This window comes from Cavia porcellus, unplaced genomic scaffold, assembly GCF_034190915.1.
Source record: "Cavia porcellus strain 051 isolate PalLab524CR breed Dunkin Hartley unplaced genomic scaffold, mCavPor4.1 scaffold_18, whole genome shotgun sequence".
In the NCBI taxonomy this organism is placed as follows: Eukaryota; Metazoa; Chordata; class Mammalia; order Rodentia; family Caviidae; genus Cavia; species Cavia porcellus.
Window position 1 is genome coordinate 48,384,436 of NW_026947501.1, and position 22,409 is coordinate 48,406,844.

At 44.0% G+C, this 22,409-nt stretch overlaps 1 long non-coding RNA gene across 2 annotated transcripts in view; it reads left to right on the top strand.

The window, feature by feature from the left end:
• Positions 1-1,646: 1,646 nt before the first annotated feature.
• Positions 1,647-22,409, top strand: part of LOC134471513 (uncharacterized) — a 77,835-nt gene continuing 57,072 nt past the window's right edge. For both annotated transcript variants that reach the window (XR_010040964.1, XR_010040963.1), the window contains exons 1-2: positions 1,647-1,815; positions 15,589-15,692. This is a non-coding gene — a long non-coding RNA (uncharacterized LOC134471513). The remainder of the gene's footprint in view (positions 1,816-15,588; positions 15,693-22,409) is intronic.

Sequence of the window (22,409 nt, forward strand, 5' to 3'; positions counted from 1 at the left end):
ATTCGAAAATCTTTTGAAAATAAAATCCTTTGCGGTGGTAAAGACTCTTCACTTCCTCATTCAGATTGGAGGACATTGCTTCTTCCTTGGTCTGTGTTCATGATGTGCAAAGGCAAAGCAGAAACAGTGCAGATTTTTTATTGTTTATTTTATGTTATTTTACTTTCCTTTTCTTATCTCTCATTTGGGCAGGCCATGTCAATTCTCAAATTTGTGGCCTCACTTGTTCTCTCCTAAGAGAGTCATTTTTCTGAGTTATATTTCAAACTATCTCCAAAATCACTCCCATCAACACCACAGCAAGAGTGCACATGAGCCAGCAGTGTGTGACAATCCTGAGGAGTGCCTGGCTATTTTTAGGGGCATCCAAGAGAACTCAGTACCTTGTCAGGGATTTTCTAAGTCAGATTTCTCACCAGCTTCTTTAGCTGCTTCGTCCTAAGTCAGGGGGAAAGCATATTGGCAGGAGATAATTCCTTCTTTTCTACCTGAAATGCTACTTAATGTTTTAATGTGCCTCTTATATACGTTCCAGCCAGGCATCTCACCTTGCCATAGGAGGCTTCCCGTGCAGTCACTGCCTTGGGGACCACAGTCGGCTCCCCATCTTCAGGCGATCACAGACTCGGCCCCCCTCTCCTTGCATCCCTGAAGCTTTGCATGTGTGATTATCATACGCCCTTTTGTGTGGGATTATGTGTAATTAAGTTTTCAATCAATTTGACTAATTACATGGAAGTGCTGTCTGTGGGCTAGATCAGGAGACTAGAAATCTAGGTTTCTGCATCTTACCACTATCTCATGAGGTAGAGACAGCAAGTTATTTAACTTCTCATATTCCTAGGAAGAGAGCACAGGGGAAGGCTTTCAGGTCGGGCTTAGAAGGTTCCAGTTTGCCTCTGAAGCTCCAACTTCTGTACCAAACTTCATTGAGCTTCATACCCAGTTCCGAGTGGCTCCTGGCTTTGTTCACCTGAAAATCAGTCACTGAGAGCCGTGTCTCCGTGAGGGACAGCTGCAGAGTCCGGGCATCTTGGTGGCCTGGATTTGACAGGTTTTGCTGCTGGCTGCTGGAGGATATAGGAAGAAACTATATAAATTTCACAGGCTGAATGTTTTTTTACTTTCTTTCATTTGAAATATTGTTCTGGGGAAATGTCCTTTGCCTTATCAATGTTTTGGGGAAAAAAAAAACATAAAATGATAGGAAATAATTTATGCTTCAGCCTAACCTCCTTTCTTTCTACAGGAAAATTGAGGCTTGCGAAGTATCCTCATGTGAAGGAGCAGAAATCTAGACCCCCACCCTCCAGCATGCTCCCGCTGGTTTTGGCACAACTATGGGTCAGAGATGACCTTTGTTTCAGTCACAGTGGTTGCTCCAGTAGAAAGGGTCTGCTATGCTCAAATGAGGGGATGTTTAGGGCAGAGATGACCTGCTCAGTGACAGGACTATTGGTCACCAACTGGGGTGTCTCAGGTGCCCAGAAAACAAAAATCCCTAGCCCAGCAGATTCCCTTGACCCCTGCTCTCTGAATCATTTTCCACAGGGCGCACCCCCTCATCTCCTTGTGGGATAAATGAGAGCAGCAGGAACAGTCATCATGACTGTGCAGTTTCTAGGGAGCAATCAACAGCAATCAACCGTGTGAGAGGGAGGAGGCATCTCAGGGGCTGAGGTGGACAGGAAGCGAGAGGTGGATTCCAGCCTCTCTGCTCTGTTGGGTTTTTCAGAGGAACACAGGCCCGGCCATGCACAATCTCTATGTCCAGTTCCTGTGCTAGCCCTGAAGGCAATGTCCTTCGGAGAGCAGGTAAGACTCCCCTGACCACAGCACAAGACTGGATTTCCTTTCTTCTTATGACTTCGGTATCTACATCACCTGCTCTGTCTGCCACACATTATTGACATGTGGCCTCGCATGGGCTCTTGAATTCTTGCATGTTTGTCATTCACATCTTATAACATCACAAGTTCTTGGGTGGAAAGGGCACAATTTCTGCTTCTTGCGAATCGCTAACAAGACATTGGCTTAGTAAGCCGGATTGACCTGACATATATATCCGTGGAGACCTGAAAAGGGGACAGTTTATTTGCTGGTTGGTTCAGATCCACTCTTTCAATGTTCTTGTCATGGTTATAAAAGAAAATAAATGGCATTGGCCTCTGTTATGTTGGAAGTGATTTAGTACCAGAAAGCTGCTTCGTTAAAAATATTCAGGGTTTCAAAGCAAAAGGCAAATTTTGAAAAATGTTTAATGGCCTTTAAATTTCAGATTATGTATATTTAGAAATTAATAATATCAGTTAATATGAATGTACTAATAACTTTTTAGACTGCTTTAAAGTGATCTCTGAAATAATGAAGGTGACCTGGAAATACATTAGACCTCTGTGGTAGAAGTGAAATCAGTTTGTCCTCCTCTTCCCTTGCAAAACTAATTCCGATTCTGTCATGCTTTGTGCTCTCCAATGTCTCAGGGAATAATACGTGTTACAGCTATTAGGGACAGGTCTGCAATGGTAAACAGGGTAGCAAGTCAGAGATGACAGGGCTTGTCATTTAATGAGTCAAAGATCAGAAATTAATGCTGTATCAAAATGAAGTTCTGAGCACGCTTCTGTTTGCTTGCAAAATGTTAGCAGAGAAGCAACAGGAAATAGCAGAATGGAGAAGACAAAAGTTGCCCATACTTCAAAGATGGCAATAAAACAAAATGAAGTTTACTTAATTGAAACAATGCATTGTTTAATTAAAAGAAATTCCTATCTCTTATTCATTAAGATATGCATCATCAGAATTCATTTCAGAACAAAAATCTAATATCTGCTCTGTGACTTCAGTTTTATGTTCGCATACTTTTATTTTCCTGAATCATATTGGTTGGTGGAAGAAGAGACAGAGGAGGAGGATCAGGAAGAGGTGAAAGTACCTGCATTTATGCCACTCTATGCACTGAACATACATCGATATCTAAAAACTTCAAAAGAGCTGCACCAGAAATTCTGATTAATCCAGAGATGCAAATGGAAGGTGAGAAGGAGCATGACTCAGAGTCCTCTTGAAAGCTGGAAGATTTAAGTCTCTAACAATTTACATTCCTATCCACTGCCTGGTGACAGATCAAGGCATTTCTAGGAAACTCTGAAGGCAGCTGACATCTTGGATTCTGCCTTTCTATGAGACATTTAGAAGGCTGCAATAAAAATTTCTCTGTTAAAAATAAATGCACTGACGGTGGAAAGGAAGTGATTCCAGAATATAAAATACCCAGTATGCTTTTTCTAGTACCTGATTGGCTAAAGAGGGATCTTACCTCTGGGATCCTGATTAAGAAACATAAAATCAGGTAGAATGACATCTGTCTCCCCTAAGTAGAGTCATTTCCCAGAGAGGAGCAAGATTCCCAACAAGACAAGAGTAGACCGCCAGCTGACAGCAGCGACTGTTCCCAGGCCTGCTGTGGTTGATGGGGCTCTGATGTGATCTCCCAGGAGTGAGCGGTCTAAAGGACTGCTTCATTAGTCTGTTTAATCTTCGGGCTCGCAAAGAGAGAGCTCCTCCTTGATTTGAAGGCTGACAGGCTGTCGTCTCAAGAGGTCCCTCCCTGTGGTTCTTCTCCCATCTACCATCAAAGAGAAGGACTCCTACTCATGTTACAGAGCATCTTGGAGAAGAAGAAAGCAATGTAGAAACAGAACCTGAAATATTTAACTTGGGACATAGACAGGTTTATGAGGTAGATGTTTTCTATGTTATGTATAATGACGTCAACTGAAATTTTATGTCAAAACATGTGATACAGTTTGTATTAGGTTGGCAATTACAGCTTCATGATGAGGTTTTGTAACTACGTGTTATAGTTTGGAACTGAGATTGTGGTACAGGGAAACCTATTTGGTAATGCATGGATAAAATGACCCAACAGAGACATTGACTCCCCTGTAGAAAAAGATTTTCATACAAGAACCCAAACCTAAATTGAACAATAAAAAATTGTGTTGGTTTTAAGAACAGAGAACTTGGCTAAAATGCATACTTGAGATAAGCAGTATTGGACTGGGTGGGATTCACAGGGACTGTTCTGAATTACCCTCCAAAGGGCCATTATGGTTTTTGCCAGCTCTTCGCATGTACTTTGTCATGTCCGAAATAAAAATCTATGTTGTTGGTAGCTGAGTTAAGGTTATTAAGATGGTGTTTGAATACCTGCTGGCAGTCCCTCCCTGTAAGAGGCAGAAAGCCCTTGCTTATAAGCTCTTGTGTATGTACTTACATGATTACCATGATAATCACAGACCGTAGTGATGGATTTCATTGACATTCATTCTATTTAGGAGACTCCACAAGTTAGGTATCAAATTATCGGGTTGGATCACCATCTTAAGTTTGACATTGTACCAAATCGGGATGCTGAGACAGATCAGAACGCTTTGCAGCCTTGAGTGGACAGGACAGTACTTTCTAAGAGCCCACATATCATGTGTGTTTGTAACCATGTGGAGTGAAAGAGGGATACAGCCCAACCAATATCTCTGCGCCTGCTCCTATTTCCCATCCCGCTTCCTCCTCTTTCTAATTCACCACATGTCTCAGTCAAGTCACGTTTCCCAGAGCCAAATCCTTACCATGTTTCTCTCCCACCCGATACATCCAGAGCCTCTCCCATAGCCTGAGTCCCCAAGAGCACAGTTTGGTACCAAGTGATTATTCTCCTCCTAAACCTTGGATCAACCCACCTCTATCTGGACCTCTCACTCCCCAAAGAGGACACCACCCAATGCTACTGGCTCTCTCACACCTCTCCACCCACAGGCTGTGCCCTACAAAACTCCCTAGAGCGCCTTCTGCCCACTGTAGATTCCCCATTGCTTAGCTGGGCAATCAACAGTCACTGTCTCTTCTAACATTCCACATTACAGGGCACTAGCACCCAATTGATGAAAAATCATTTCTACTGGGTATCACAGTCACTGACACAATTCATTGCAAAGTTCTTTGAAACAGAGTCTGTGTCTTTTAGCACATGGTTAATCACAAGAAGGTTTTCTTTTAGATCTGTAGTGGTTATTATTCTCAAAGGAGTCTGAAATACCCAAACTAACCATTTTCTGTCATTGAACATCTAGTTTTGATATTTGACTAAAGTTTAGAGACCTATGGAAGCACTGCCTCCAAGATGCATGGCCACAAATCGGGCTTGGTTGTACATTCCTGCAATTCCAGCACTCTGGGAAGCTGTGGTAAGCAGATAACAAATATGAGTCCAGACTGGGAAACTTACCGACCTAGCAAGGCCTTGTTTCCAAAGTACCTGTTGTGTAGCTCATTGCAAAGAATTTCAGTTCAATTCCCTGGATAGCAAAAGCAAAAGCAAACAAAAAAGAAACCATGCCCAGGTATGCTTGTATTAAATGTTCATACGTAGATGAAAGGTGAGGATTGTTTGTTTGTTTTGAAAGGAAAGCTGTGGCTGAAAAGAGAATAGACATTTATGAAGCAGAAAACTCCATGTGCTCCTGGACAGTCCTGGAATGTAGGTGCGACTGTTCAAGACCTCATGGTTTTGCTGCACAGAATCCATCTCACTGGACCCGGTGGGAGAAAAGAAGACCCTGCTCTAGGCTGTGGGATATAGGTTGCACTCAGAACATGACTGCTTCCAGAAAACTACAGAAGCAGAACCCCTGGGGTCGGGAATGTTTTAAAAGCAGCTTGAGCCTGTGGTGTCCTGCCAGCCAGCTGCTGTCATCTGTAAACTATCCAGGCAAGGTGATGACACCAAATGTTCCCTTATGCCATTCTACAAGGAGATGTGGACCAGACACCCCCATGGTAGAGGGCAGGTCTTTCAAGACTAGGGGTGAAAGAGGCAGCTGGCCAGAGTGCAGAGGGAAAGATGAAGAGAGGGAGGAGCATGTTGGAACCTACCAATTTCTATCAACCTATCAACCTAACTGGGCAAAATATAATTTACCAATACCCTGTACTGTCACTGTGGGTCTGTATGTGTGCATCGGTGCGTGCGTGCATGTGTGTATATGGTGTAAGGCTTCCTAAAATCAAATCTCTTTGCAAATTTCCTACATATAATATCTTTTTTTCAGTACTAAAGGTTGAACCCAGGACCTTTGCCCTGAGCTACATGCATCTCCAGCTTTTTTTTTTTTTTAACTTTGAGACAGGGTTTGGCTAAGCTACATTGCCCAGGCTGGCCTCAGACTTGTGAACCCTCTGCCAGAGCCTCCTGCGGTGCTGGAATTGCAGATGTGCATCAGCATGCTATGCTTGGTAACGTGTGTAACCATGGTCTTCCCATTATAACTGCCTTAATGACATTATGTGGCCATGAGTCTCACCACTTGCTCTGTCCCCTAAATTCCCTCCACTCCTCACTCAACAACACGCTTTTGTCCTGTTTCTGCAAATTCAGCCTTGTTTCAGAGCCCACTTACAATGAGCCCACATGGCGCCTTTTGTTTCTGGCCCATTGCACAAAGCACGATGTCCCCAGTTTGTCTCCCTTGTCCTGAACGGCAGGGTCATTGAACAACATTTTAAAACGATGATAATGAGTCACCTTCCTTTAGTGATGACATTCAGTCCCATCGAATCCGAAGGCCACGGTAAAAAATGAGAAACAAGAACCCAAATGATGTGTTCTGAGACTCAGCCACAGAACACAGTGGACGCCACTCTTGTCAGGGGACAGCTGGATCCTTAGGCAGTGACACTTTTCTCCCTGGCATGCCCGGAGGCTTTGTAGTGTCCACTTTCATCCTCCCTCTGAGAGCCTAATACTAGTCATTTCCTTCAATCAAGTAAAAATGACAGACAACAGCTTAAAATGTCATCCTCCACTGGGATGTCTACATTTTAACAAGGGATCAGTCCACAAGCTTCGGCCCTCTCAGTGGCATTGAAAGTGTTCTTTCGGAAACTTAGCAATGTTTTGGAAAGATCTAAGAGCTCTCCAAGGTGACCAGGCAGAGCACAAAAGGTGAGAGCACGGCAGCTCCCCCTACTCCGGCTGCACCTGTCTGAAGAAAGAGCAGTCTCTTCGCAGCCCAGATGCAGCTATTTTGCTGAACGTAATTAGCTTAAGAGCTCACTGCAATAACTGGGCTTTGAAAAATCCCTTGTTACCTTCATCTCCCATGAGTCAACAGCTCACTCCTTTGTGATACACATTATTTGTACCTACTTCAAAGAGACACCGAAGGTTAACTTTTTCCAATTGTCACTAATAGGCTGTTGAATGCCAGACAATTCATTTGCAGATCAGAATATATTAAATATCATTAATTGACCCTTGTAGGAAAAAGGTTGGTTAGTGTTTTTTAAAAGGCATGGGTAAGGAAGAGCTGCCATTTCCAGTTCCTTTCAAGTGCTGTCACTGACAGAAGATGCTTGGCTAATTATTGTCAGAAAACAATGATGCTTTCAGAGCTCAGGGTAGTGGCAAACTTGGAGACAGAAGTTTGCTCCGTGTGATCAAAGAATGATCAGCGGTCTCCTGAGGGAGAGGCAGCGCTGTAGCACATGGAAGCGAAGAGCAGGAGAGAGAATGTGGGAGTTCTGTGGGGGAAGTCAAGACTTGGGGTGAGCTGGCAAGGAGAACAGCCTGAGCAGATCCAGAGAGCTCTCAGGTATGCTCCTCAGCGGTCTGCACTTTTAAGTCAATGCAGGGGGAAATGCACAGTGAAGATTAGCAAAAATGTGAAATAGCATGTAATACACTTGCTGTGTGTTCACCTGGATCATTACAAAGAAACTAAAATAATCACAGTATCTCAATATATAAAGGTTTCTGGTGGCAGCTGCATCTGGAATGCTTTCTCCTGCCCCAAGTAATTAACTCTCATAATGCAAAAGCAAGCATTTCCTCAGTAGAGACATTTTACTTCTCCTGTGATAACTGGAAAGGAAATTTAAGTCCAACTCCACCTTCTTATACTTCCTCCTATTGAATCACTACAAAAGTAGTAAGTAAACTCATTACATTACTACTGAGTAAGTTAGTGAATGTACTAAGATTTTATTCCTTCTGTGATTAAAGACCTATTAGCTATAAATTTTCTATTTCTGAGATGGATCATAATTGGCTTTTATTTGATTAAAAGAAAATGATTACTTTAGGTTATTTACCTGTTACTTCCAAAGTATGTCTTAAGAAACAATACAGCAATGGAACATAATGTGGCATGGTTGATGACGAGAAAAGCAGGACCTAGCTAGGTGTCTGTCCTGCCAGGATGCTGGCCTCCTGCTTGCCATCCTACTGGTTGACTTGTCCATCCACAGCCTCGTGCCTCCCATCTGTAAGTCAGCCCTTATTAACAATCACTCTGAATTCAATATCATTAATGCTCAGTGCCAAATCACCACAAACCCCACACTCCCCTCTTCTCTCAGGCTTAAAAAACTCATTTAACACCCAGAGAAAATTAATTAACTAGATTTTCCTAAATTTAATGGAGAATATTCCATCCCGTCAAAAGCTACTCTTGCTCAAATTTAGGTCACTGAAAAGGTCAGAAGACTCCCAGTCAACAGAATATCTGACCATTCTTGTCTGGATTTTACTTTATTTTTACCCAGAATTTTAGAAAAATGACATGCTCAAACAGAGCAAGCTGGGATGTGGTCCAGAAGGAGTTCATCATTTTTAAAAGTGTAAAAGTCTTTATTACCAAGATGCTTTCAACTTACACACAAAACAAACTTCACCTTCAGATAGGCAGGATCATTGGTTCCAAAAGCAGTGAGAAGCCCTGAAGTTAAATGATGTATATATTTGATTATAGGAGGGTGCCTTGTTCTCCGTGGCTAAAGGTGGAAAACAAACTTTCTAAAGCCATGGTTGTCAATTTTTCCTGTGTTGAAATTGTCTGATCTAATACTGTAGCTAGTATTTTATTTGAAGCTGGCAATCTCTCCAAAGCAAACAAAAGCATGAAAGAAAATAGGGATTTAATATCAGAGTACACAAATAAAGTGACCTTATTCTGCAAAGCTTCAAATTTGCAAATATTCACATATCAATTTCCATAAACACCTTACCTCTGAAACGAGACAATTTCTCCAGCAGGAATCGATAGCCTCTATTTTCTTGGGATGGGAAATTCTGAATTTCAGAAATGTACTCTATATCACCTGGCATTATTTGCTCAGATTTATTCAAATATTTTCTTTAGAAAAAAGCATAGAATCCATCCTGAGATAAATTTATAGTATAAAGATTCAATCAGGAGCTAAAATCACTTTTAGAGATGTATTTTCATAGATGTGAACAGATTATTTTAAGCAACGGTTCTCTGAAATACTTTCGATTAAACTTTGACAATAATACTCAAAGTCAGATTTCCAAAAAAAATTAACTCCCAATGAAATTGTATTTAGAGTTACGGTTCAGGGAAGTGTGTTTAGATTTGCTTTGATATCCCCTAAAATCCAACAGAGTACTTAAGAGATGAGAACTTTCTCAAAGTCTCATCAACTTCCAGGGGAATGTTTTCTAGGGCGAAGAGAAACAGAGCCTAAATCTCCCTCAACATGTCTGCTGTGTTTCCTCTGTGAACCAGGACACAGACCGTTAGTTACATTATCTCAAAATTTTCCTCTGAGCAGCTGGAGACTCCAGAAAACTCAGGTCCTGATACCTTTTGCATCAATGTCTTCAAGCAAAGCTCAAGAAACCCAAATCAAGCCCATCCAAGGTGCGTGACTAGAGACGGGCTCAATTACCTTGCGCACATTGGGTTTGGTCCACTGTACTTTTTAAAATAGAATGCAAAACCGTGAAAAATCTCTTCAGAACTGGCACAAATCTTCGGTGGTTAAGCTTAATTGTATCAGCGTGGTTGGTTTGGGGGCCGTGAGACAAGCAGTAAAGCACATGACAGGATGGGTTGTGGAGACGTGACCTTGGTGCTATACCTTCTGTTCTCTCCTTCCTTTCTGCCATTGCTTTTCTTCTGCTTCTCAGCCACCAAGAACTATGCAGGTTTGATCCACCACACCCTTCTGCCATGTTGTTTTTCCCCTGAAGCCAGAGTCATGGGCTGAATCCCCAAAAACCGGAAGTCAAATTAAACCTCTCCTCCCTTACACTGTGGGTGGCAGATGTAGTGTTTCATCAGGGAGAAAGTGACCAGCAATGACTTTCCTGAAAGTGATGTTCAGGACAATAGAAGCACCTCTGATTAGACACTGGACACTCTCCCTGGTGAGGTGACTGCCTTTAGTTCATTAATCTGCCATCTGGAAATTCTAATTTCACTTCAAGTACAGATTTCCACGTGCCAGGATCCTGTGTGTTTTAATCATAAATGCTTAACAGGAACCCATCAACTGGTATCTCCTTCAGGCTCAGAGAGCAGAAGCTTCGAGTTCCTATGATTTGCTAACACCTGGAAAAGTAGCTTGCACGGGTGAATGTTCCCAAATATTTCCAGTAAATTTAGAAGTAAATGGACACATATGCTCAATACTTGTATTATTCAGTTTTTCATCCTTGAGACAAAATACCTGACACCCACAATTTAAAGGAGGAGAGCTTAAATGTGGCACACAGTTTTGGGATTTCAGCCCATGCTTAACTACACTACACAGCAGAAGAGTGGGGAGGGAAGGGCCTGGCTGAGAAATACTGCTCATCTTACAGCCGGAAGGAAGCAGAGAGAGAAAGGAGTCGTCAGAGAGCAGGGAAGCCTTTCTAGGTCACGCTGCCAGGGCCCCACCACTTCCCACCAGATACCCCCTGGCCCCTGCCAGCACTACATTTGGCTATAAATGCATCCTAAATCAATCCCCTGATGAGCATAGCGCCCATGATCCAATTACCTTCCAAACATGTGAGCCTTGGAGGATCAAAACCGCAGGGGTGTTCAGCCCTCTGGGTTATCAACAAAAGAGCACATTAGCACCTAAATCTGTTGGGTACAACCTGGTTCTACCAGTGAACACTATTTACTTGATTCTGGTTTATTGTATCATCAGCTATATTTCAGAATATATGCTAAGAGTTTCTGCCAAAAGAAAGTATTGCAAACAAACTCAGTGCATGTATTGTATACAATAGTAGCATCCTCTAAATGGTGATGGTGTTGGACCACTTTCGGCCTACTAATAGCTAAAACAGAGTAAGACAGATATTGAAGGACCTTATTTCTATGCTGTCACAAATATTTAGATCAAATATTTAAATTAAAAATCATGCATGTATTTGTATATAACTATTATATGCCAATTGGCTCACATGCTTTATTATGGGGCAGTTAATAGCTTAAAAACTTATTATCTCTTCCTAAGAGTGGTTTTATGGACACTATCACATTTAAAAATGTGTAACCAGTCTTTAGTAGTTGGATAAATATAATAGAGTACTGTGGATACTATGAGCTTGTCAAACTCTTGGAAATGTGATACTATTAAGGAAATGGTGAGTAGTACCCACATAACTTCTGGCCACACTTCAGAGGTGCAGCTGTGTTGGGTGTATTTGAACATCTTTTTGAAATGTGATGGAAGGGCTCAACCTTCCAGACATTGAGGGGTCGGTTTCCTTTTCTCAAGTGGAGCTGAGGTCCTTTGTGCCCGTTCTCTGCTCTCTAACCTGAGAGAAGGAGCTGGGCTCTGATGCCTTCCAGGACCAAGACAGGGATTGCTGTGAGCAGGGATTTTAGGTGGAGAGAGAGACTCTGAGCCTCCCCCTGTACTTCCCTGTGAAGAAATGAGGCCAGGAGGAGTGAGGAGAGCCAGGCTGTCAGCCTCTCCCTGCTGCTGTTGCCTGCTACCCACTGCGGGGGCTCAGGGGACCTCTGCCCAGAAGGGACTCGAGCAAAGCTTTCAGGGTCAAGGGCCATGACAATAATTCTTGATCTGGAACAATTCATAGGGAATTCTGGGATTATTTTCATGTATGTTATTGTCATTGTGTATCTTCCCATCTCACGTCAGCCAATACTAGCCACCACTGTTATGTCTATCTGTTTACTTTGTCCTTCTCCCTGTGGACACAGACTGACCTACTGTGAATGGTGAGGCAAACGCATCACCTTGGTGGCAGCACTGTCCTTACCATCTGACCACAGCAGCAAGGCCTGGGCTGGTGTGGGGACATCTTTGTCTCTCTCAGTCTGCGCACAAATTGGGCCAGGGCCTGGCATCCTAGAGTCCTGTGTGTCCCCCATCAGGCTCACGGCTGTTTCAGAGTTCAGATCACACCCACTCCCTAATTTCAAGCATTGGCTCTGATTTTCTTCTGTATTTTTGTAATTGCCTCTTTTCATAACTGAGACAGCAGATGTGAAAAGGTTTTGTGTGAGTCATCCCTGCACCCACTTGCAGCTTTCTGTCTCCGGCGTCTTCTGAGTGCACTTCTGGGTTTCAGTTTAGGACCAGAACCAGCTCTGTCTGCCTCTCACTCCAAACTGGAATCCTCTGCCTCAGAACCATGCCTGCCTCTCACTCCAAACTGGAATCCTCTGCCTCAGAACCATGCCCAGCCTCCTCCTGGAATGCAGACACTGACTTCTGCTAGTGCAGTTTCCTTCTGATTCTAACTCAGAAAGCACCCAGCTTTACAGAGCGCTCTTGCTTCTTTCCTTTTTTCCATTAAAATCAACTGCCCCTACTGACTCAGACCATGGCTGAAGTCAGTGGGCACTTTTCACAGGCCCAAGGGGACAATCACATGCCAACCTAGGATTAGTGCTCCTTCCTGCAAAGGGCCTCTTACCTATTTGACATACAGACCAAGAATCACTTTCAGCAAGTTCAGAGCAACCTAGCAGCAAGCTCAAGTGTCAAATGTGAGATTCTTAGGCTTTGCTCCTTCACCCTCAGCTACAAAGCTGGACTTTATTTATTTAACTTTTGAGAGGGGGTTCTAAGTTACAAAATCGCCCAGGTTGTGCTTAAAAATACGATCCTCCTCCCTCAGCATCTTGTAGTACTGACTTTGTTTGCTTTCAGTGTACATCATTAGCCCTATAAGTATTTCCTCTTAGTTTATTTGGACACCAGACTTTTAGATGGATGCTGACCTCACAGCAGTATTATAAAACCAGGTTAAAGGAAATTAGGGCAAGAAACATTTTCAGACAGAAAACTCTAATTGTCCAGTGGTTTTTACAGCTTGTCCTCCTGCATAGCCACACTTGTGTTTTGCACTGAATCACCTGCACCAAAGCAGTCCTGTTTCTCATGTTTAATACATTGGCAGGATAAACTATCTGCTGATGATCACTTAGGTACGTGAGCTCCAGGACAGATTTGCATTGAGTAAGTGGACACCTTGCTCTGTAGTGCACGTGTCACATCTTGACAAGAGTGCAGTGGGGACCCTTGGGACTCCAGAAGCTGAGAGCACTGGGTGTTAAAAGCAGTGGCAGGAGGCAGGGTTTGCCATGGATGGCACACCATGGGGAATTACGGATGGCTGGCATCTTCTTAAGTCTCAGGCAGACTGAGAGAGATGAAGAGAAAGTTAAAGAGGAGCAAATCGCTTGTAGTGAAGGGGGACTCATTGGGTCCAGGCTGGAAGGACATCTGGCCACCCACGTGACTGGAAGAGCACTCCAGGCTGAGTCCTCAGCCATGGTTGCTCTATGGTCTTGCTTCCTTTGAGTCCAGCACGGAGTGGTCTTGTCTGGCCTTGATGTTCTCTAAAATGCCTTACACTTGACAGATTACCAAACGCCTCTGTGGGCCCTGGCTCAGGCCTGGGGAGTCGGAGCTGATTCTGCATCTCTGTAAAACAAGCATGTGTGTGCATGAGTACTTGTGCACACATGTTGGAGCAAGTGTGTGCATACACAAGTACCTCTGCACACATGTGAGAAGTTTTGGACCAAAGTGGACTTCTTCAAACTTAGGTTACATTTTCATGTTTTTGTTAATAAAATTAAATTATTTTTATTAAAAAAAAACAAACTAGCTCTTTTGCAAGTTGTACTTTACATATTTATTTCTTTTGTTTTAAAATTAAAGGTCTGTAACACTGGGCATAAAAATACATGTAATTGTGAGATATTTGCATATGATATGAAAAGAATAAGTGAGTACTAAAAAGATTAACCAAAAATAATAGCTGTATTCCAAAAGGGAGACAAATTTTAAAGCTTTGTTAAAATGAAAAAATAAAAATGATTTATAGAGATGTTTTTCCAAATCATAGTTTCGATTATGCCTTAACTAGCCTGCCCACACACTGCTGAAAAAAAGAGAAAAATGACACTTCTGTGGCAAAGAGGAAATAATTATTATTTCTGAAACATTTATTCCACTATGTAGTACTGAGCAAGTCTGCTTAGACACAGCAAATCGTCCTCCTTCGTAGCCACACTTGCATTCTGTATGGAGCTATCTATGCCAAATGGTCATTTTTCTCACATTTATTATGTTAACAGGATAAACGCCAACATTTGTCAACATCTTGTAAATGATGAGTCTTAATGAGCCAAGCTACTGTTTTCCTCCTCTAAGGAATTTCATAGCAGAATAAGCAAAATATCAGGTTAAAGCAAGTGGGAGGGAATCCCAGCGAGCAAACCTTCTCTGTAAACATAAATTCCTTGAGGTTTTGCTTCGAGTGGGTTCTAGGATCCAGGCCAATTTGGCCAAAACCTGTAGACAACGTTTTAATTATATTTTTAACAAATCCTGTAACATGAGGTTCACATGTTGATTCAGCCAAAAAAAAAAAAAAAAAAAAAAAGGCATTATCTGAAAGCCAAACAGAATGCATGAGAGAGAAAGAGAGAGAGATACTGAGATTCAGAGCTGTTGCCAAAAACCAGCGAGGACCAGTGCATTCAGGAGCCCAGTTTGTGCTACTCCCGGTGGGGCAGGTGCAGAGAGAAGACAAGCTTGCTTTTGAACAAAGGGTCTGGAGTTGTTTACTGAGCACGTGTGTGCCCGGCTCGGAGCAGAAAATGCATTTATAAGCACCTTGCTTGTGTAAGAGGACCCACCGCAAGAGAAGCGTGGCATGTATCACAGTACGGCTGCCTGTGTTCCACAGCAGTGTCAGGGGTCAATGCAGGACCACGGTCCACGCCACCATTTCAGGCTCAGAGATGCTCAGCCACTGTGTTGAAATCACAACTCTTATAATCACAAGCTGAATACACTGGGCCACATCCCCTATGCCACTTGGTCTCATTTGCAGTGTGGAGATAATAGTGCCTCCTCTATAAGAGCGCTTCAGTTGCGAGAGGTGATGGACAGAATGTTGCTTCAGCATTGCAGTTTCTGTTATAATCACACCTACTATTTATTGGAGACTTCTAACCCATGAAATGGAAATCAGATAGCAAATGACTGACGCCAAAGCATCTGATATAAAATAGCACCCACCTTATCATATGGAATGGCGTGTGTCTCTGGGGGTGCACTCAGGATGCGGTATTCCCATAGGAACCCTAGAATCCTTTATAAAAGTAACAAGCCCACATTACAGTTCCCCTATTTAGCCCTTCTCCTTAATATCATTTTCTAGACAACATTTCTAAAATGCTGGGAAAATAAGATTTGGTAATTCAGCTGAAAATGATAACAAACTGTTTGCTATGGTTACAGTTCTCAGAGGACCAAGATGGCTGTTGCTGCTCCAGATATTTTGCATATATCCCAAGTAAAAGGAGGCAGTATGGCAACCACATGAAGAAAACAAGCTTTCTCAGGTATTGTATGCACATTTCCACTTAAATAACCCATGGTTACCCCTCACTGTTGCTTGTTATTTTGCTTTGTCTTATATTGACTATTTTGCAACTACCATACAAGCAAATTCATGGTAGGTTAGAAAGGAAATGAGAAGATAGTTTGCCAGGTTGACCTGTACGTGTTAGGTGCATGGCAGAGAGAAGGCTGGCAGACATACTGGCCTGTGTCTGTGTGTGTGTGTTCTAGGAGCAAGGAGCAAATGACTGGGCTGGGACATAGAAAAGGGAGGAGAGAGTGGGAAAATAGAGGTGCTGATCACCAGGATGACAAGCACCATGGGCAAGGAAGAGAAGGAGCAGAGTCTGCCAGAGCAGTGTTGCCGATGATGGCAGGAGTAGCGGGGCACACAAATGCGCCAGAGCCTGAGTTAAGTACGAGTACCACGGAGTGTTCTCCAATGCTTACTACTAGCCAAGCTGAGCTCTCAGCCAGCTGCGGAGACTTGGCTGTCAAGTCAGTCAGCAAACACAGCCAGCTTTGGTGACAGTATGGTCACTGTCCCAGCTGCTCTGCTCCATCCTGTGGGACAGAAGCCGCTTCTGTGACACAGGAGAGGAGATAGTAATATGTCCTAAGAGAACTTTATTTACAAAGTCAACCGCAGGGGGGCAGGACCTGCTGGACTCTGTCCTCGGTGCTGAACAGGAATGAACTCAGTAATCTTCAGATCCAATGGAAGAGGCAATTTCAACCCCGTGTTCTAGATGGGAAGATTAAGGCGGGGAAACTGCAGGTCACCCGCCTGGTGACAGGGCTTGCCTGCTGCACATTCTGTGTTCCCAACTGCTCAGTGTAGCTTCTCTTCAGCTGAAGGCTTCTGGGGGGTGGCTTCAGGCGCAGGCAGGACAGGGGAGCAGCTGGTGACTGTGGAGGAATCCAAAAGGCTGGGAAGGAACCAGGAGTGAATCTGGAGTGAGCAGCTCTTCCTCAGTGTCTGGCTGTGAGGGAGAAAAGACTCAGGCCGAGGGGGAAGAGGAGTCCAAACAAGAACTGCTGAAGACGGAAAAGACAATTTGTGCATGTTTAGCTGATAGCAGGATGATTTAAAAAAGATTATAAAGAGGTTTTGCAAAAGACCAGAATAAGAGGCACAGAGCTGGGGACAGATTCCTCTCTAGAGCAAGCACGGTGATGACTGCTGAGTGCAAGGACAGGCACTTGTGCGGGGACAGGGGATGGAGAAGGGAATCTTTGTCCAAAGGCTGCCACTCCTTCCTGTGCCATAGGAAGACCATCTAGGCAGAGAGAAATGTCCAGATATCAGGAAGAAGAGTTTAACTATTTGCTCTATGGAAAGAGTTAAAAGAATGAATTGCATGGGGCTGCTGAGGGCTCACCAGCAAAGCCTTCACAGACATGAAGGGCCCCTGGGAGGGACATGGTCATTCACAGGGCTGGGAGGGGCAGGCTGTATGGATGGGCTCAACGGCAACAAGAAACTGGCCAGTTAGGAAGCCATGGGTCTCATCTAAAAGAGAGGCATAGCTCTGTATCTAAGAACATACTGTCACCCACTGCCAAAAAGTGTCCACTGGGATAGAAGAAAACGACAAGCTGACCAGGGTGGATGGAGATGCTGGGGACAATGAGATTGGAATGGCAAACCTTGACCCATTGCACAGTGACCCCCAAGAAGCACAGGCCTAATTACAGGGAGACCAAGGATCCCCTGGCTGCTTGCCACAAGCTGGGATGCAACTGTCAGTCAGTCACTACCCAATCCTTGCTTTCCTTTAAAATCTAGAACAAGAAAAGCACGCAGCTGTCTGCCCTGTGATCCTAGAGGGGAATCTCAACAGCTCAGAAGCCAAATAATTCAGTAAAGGAGGCAGAGGGAGGAAGGAAGCCCATGGATAGGCAGGGACAGATAGATGGGGGGCGGGGAGCAGAATCACTGGGGTGACTGTGGCAGGAACAGGGAGCCCAGACAGTAGAACCACACACCTTGGTGGGGCAGTAGTTCTCAGCATGTGACTCTGGGCTGAACTGAAGGAGTGTGCAGTGATGGGGAACTCATGAGACATCCTCAGGGAACCTGTAGGATGGGAGAGGACAAAGCTATGGAACACATCCTTGGTGTACAATAGAATGGGCCTGATCAAGATGTCCTGGTAGAAAACAATGTCTACACATTTGCAACCACTTGCTTACACATGTGTGAGGACACACACACACACACACACACACACACACACACACACATCACAATCCAAATGGATATTTCCAGCCCTTGAAGAAGGACAGGACTCTTGGTTGATCATAAACCTCTAATTTGAAATCTGTTCTGTTTCTTGAAATTGATCTCTTGTGTTTGGCTCCTCCCTGATTCACTTACCTTGATCATGATGCACAGCTTCAAATAAATTTTTCTTAATCCCCTAGATGGTTCGGTTTCCAGGGATGTGGGTTATGCTATGCTGGAATATGCTGTGGGTTCTGCCAGTGAGTATCTGCCAGCCAGTTCTGAAAGTATCGCAGATCTTTCAGTGTAAAGTACTATGAAAAAAATATTTAGGAAATATCCAAATGGAAGCATTTCACCTTATGGGATTGGTTTGTTTGCTTTTGTTTGAGTTACTCACTAAGTAATCCAGACTGGCCTGAAAATCCTGATTCCCCTGACTCAGCCTCCCAACTGCTGAGATAACAGCCCGGCACCTCCAGGCCCAGTTTAACTTTATGTTACTCTGATAGCAGAGCCTACAGTCTTGCTAATCCCACTGTGGTTTCCATTCTTGCAAGCCTTCTGATCACTGCAGGGATAGCAGGAGGCCTTCAGAGAGAGAAGGAAGGAGGAGGGAGACAGGGAGAGCTGTAGGCAGTGGGCAGCCAGGTGGGCACAGGGGTCCCACGATGACAGAGCCTTAAATTACTCTGGTTTCTCCAAGCTCTCTGCCACCACTTTCCCCAGTGTCCACCAGACTCTCAGGTCACGATGGCCACCCACCTCCTCCTGGTCTCCCTCTTCAAGGGTGCACGCTGAGGTGGAGTCAGCCTGACCTGCACTGCAGCACAGTGAGTTCCGCTGCGTTTCTGAACCACTTCTCCAAAACATTTCCTGTGGAGAAGAACAGTGGAAGAGTTTCTAGAATTTAGCAAGCATCATGTCAAGTTCAGTTGTGAAGCTGAGAAACTGGAAACTGTGCGAATAGAAAGAATTAAACAAAGAGCATGGAATAAGGCCAGGGGCAGCATCCTATGACAGAGTTCTGCTTTTGCTTCCTGACTGTCTTGATTTAAAACCCATCTGTAAGAACAGGGTAGAGAAGAAGAAGTAACTCGAGCATCACAGAAGTCCTCTTTTCAAACACAAAGATTTGTTCCAGAGGTCCATGTCAAAGGTGATAGAAGGAGAGAGGTAACTCAAGCGTGCTTTATTTTTCTGTCTCAAAGACACTGAAGGGTTTCATCAAGCACCTCAGATTCAGGGTTGGAAAATATGTCACAATTTCCCTATAAATCATTTTCTTGATTTCTACATTCTGAGTTTGTAAACTAATGAGACCACCTAACGCACATGGTAATAACACCAATTAGTCTTCTTGGAAAGGAAATTAATGAAGAGCTTAGTGTTTTTTTTTGTTTTTTTTTTTTTTTTTTGCTTTCCAATAAATATTAGTTCTATATAGCAGTGCATTTATAAATTCTGCAGATGAGAATCGTGAAGGAAATTGAGTAGGAAAGCATTCATTGTGTAACACAAGAAAAGCAGACACTGATTAGAAGAAATAAGAGCTTTTGACTAAAGGAAAGTGATGCTGAGGGTGCTGGCATGAAAGTGCTCAGTCTGACAATGTCCAGTCCCGTTGAAGTGGCTTGGATGCAAGACTCCTGAGCAGGGCTAGGAAAACATCACTGTGCAACCCTCAGGACAGGCGTGCTGGCTGAATCAGGTGTCCAATCCAGAAATGCCATAATTCCAAGAAGGAACCAATGAGTAACTGGAGACAATGTCAACAGCCAACACCCTCTCTGGGATGCTGGTCTTCCCGCACAGTGCTCCAGGAAAACTGTACAGGAAAAACGGACTCTGTGAAAGTCATAATATTGCTACCATGACCTTCTGTCTGTAGTCTCAAGTGTAGAGTAAGATCTAGATTCTTCCCTTGGCTCTGCCATTGATAAAAAGCTCTTTGTCCATTGGAGAATTACCTGAATTTTCGGTCTTAGTTTCCTTATGGAGCAAATGCCCACAATAGTAATGCTCACCTTGTGGGCTTCTGAAAAGGGTGTTTTAAAAGAACTAATGTAAATCACATAGCACAGAATCTAAACAGAATAAGTAGCCAGTCACTAGTGTTGGACAGTATTGGTGAGATGCACTTCCACAGAGAAGTCACTTAAGCCATTGGCCTGATCCTTCCTTTTTCAGCCACATAAGCTGCTCTCCTTTTGGGTGAAATCATCCCAAGCTTTGGGCCCCACAGAGGAGCTGGGTGTGACTGCCAGGAAGAGGAGTATGGGAAGACAGTGTCACAGAAAGGGCAGCATTCTTTTTGCAGTGCAGAAAATTTCCATCCTGCAGAGCTTGGAATCACTGTGGTACCAGAGCTGAGAGCCAGCAGCCACCTACAGGGAAGGGAAGGGCCACAGTCTCTCATTGCTGGGTGAGTTCCTTAAGAGTCTTAAGGAGCTCTGACAAAACACCTGAAGCTTTTACCACTGTGACAAAAATACTTGAGAAAATGAGAACTTCCAGCCCAGGTCCACATGGTGCTGATACCTTCAATGGGTGGTGAAGGAGTACATTATGACAGGAGTACAGGAAGCCTGTGTGCCTCATGGCAGCGACACAGCAAAGAGGGCGAGAGAAAGTGTGTGGGGTTTCAATAGCCCCTTAGGAGTCACACCCCATGACCTCACTTCCCCCTACTATGTCCCACTTCCTGCAGGATTCATGTCCCACAGGCTGAAACCAAGTCTTCAATGCACAGGCCTTTGGAGAATTTAAGATCCAAACTATAGCAGCAGCCTGGGGAACTGCAGGTATATTAGAAAAATACAACAATAATGATAATAATTATAATGACAATCATCAACATTGTACAGTGGGCTCCAGGTGACTGTGTAACAATTAGGACAATCAAGACAACAGTTTGCGAGGTCAACTCCATCTGCATTTCAGAGACAGGCAAAAGGAAAGGGAAGCAAAGCAACTTGCCCAAGGGGCCAACACAAGGGAACAGCAATGCCTCAGACACACACAGGAGTACATGGAAGGGCTGACTTCAGACTCCTGGGGACCCAGCACACAAGATCTCTGAGCCAAAACCACGCTCACCACTCCCCACAGAACCTAGGTATCCTATCCACCAGAGGCACAAACTACAAAAGACTGATGATGACAGCCTAGGACTGGAAATGGCAGACAGTGGTCACATGGAACCTAGCAGGTCAGGAGAGCCCCAGGGAGGCCACTGTCATGGTACAGTGTCATCCATCATAACATAAACATGTGAAGAAAACACACAGTAGGTGGCAACTGGTCCTCAACACACAAGGCTTCTGATAACGTTTTTCTGTGAAACAGAATGTCTTTCTCTGATCCTTCATGTATAAAAAAATAATAATAATCAGCAGCTTTCAGTGCAGAGTGGGCACAAGCTCCATCTACAGCTTCTTTCTGTACGTAATCCCATGAAGTGGGCTCTCACCAGCCACTTAGCTGAGGGAAGGTGCGAGCACACTGGTCTCAAGGAGGTGCTCAGACATTCCTGGCTGATTTCTCCTCTTGCTCTGCTCCCTGGCTGCTACCTGAGCTGCATTTCCATGGACATCCCAGAGACTATGCAAGCCAGTGGGCTTCAGAAGGAGAGACGAAAAAGCCACACAAAAGAAAGAAAATGATGCTGACTAGGGGACCTGTAATAACAGTGCTAGTCAGATGACAAGGCCAGAAAATGGAAGCAAAACAATCTTAAGATAAGTCAAGGCTGCTTCCCTGCAGTGAGGGGCAGGTGGCGTTATCTCATGAGCAGAGACATTCCTCTCTCTTCCTAAATTCCAGTTCAATTCCAGGGGATCGAAAGGTCTGGAAGCATTGCAAGCTTCTGAGATGCACCCTGGGAAGCCCTGAGATGAGGAGCCACACAGGAGCAGAGGTCAAGATGTGAGCCCTTCCTGGTGTGTGTGGGTGACTCTACGTGAGATAGTGACTTCCCATTTGTCAGGATGCAGCCCAGATAATTCACACTGAAAAAGGCTTTGGTGAGATGTGAATGAAATGAGTTTAAAATCGCATTAAATGTGTGACTTGGAGCTGAATCGGGTGCAGGTTCCTTTGCACCTTCTGATTTTATTTTTCCTGGTTGGATACAGAAAATGCAAGACCTAGATCCTGAAACCCTGATGAGGAGGACTGAGGAAGAAGCCACAGGGACTGAGGAGGGGCTTAGGGCTGTGGGAAGCTGGGCAGATGCCAAGCTGTGTGATCTCAAACAAGAGTATGTAGATGGTACCGAGCCAAAACCATTCACAGCATATATTGCCTATTAACTAGAACATGAAACCAGCTTTGTTTTTGCCAAGGATAAGTGAGGCCTGGTTTTTTAGTTTGTTGCCTCATGATAGGTATTTTTTTTACACTTTTTTTTCTTTTTTTCTTTTTATCGGTACCGGGGATCAAACTCATGACTGCCTGTTTGCAAGGCAGGTGCTTATGCCGCTGAGCTAAA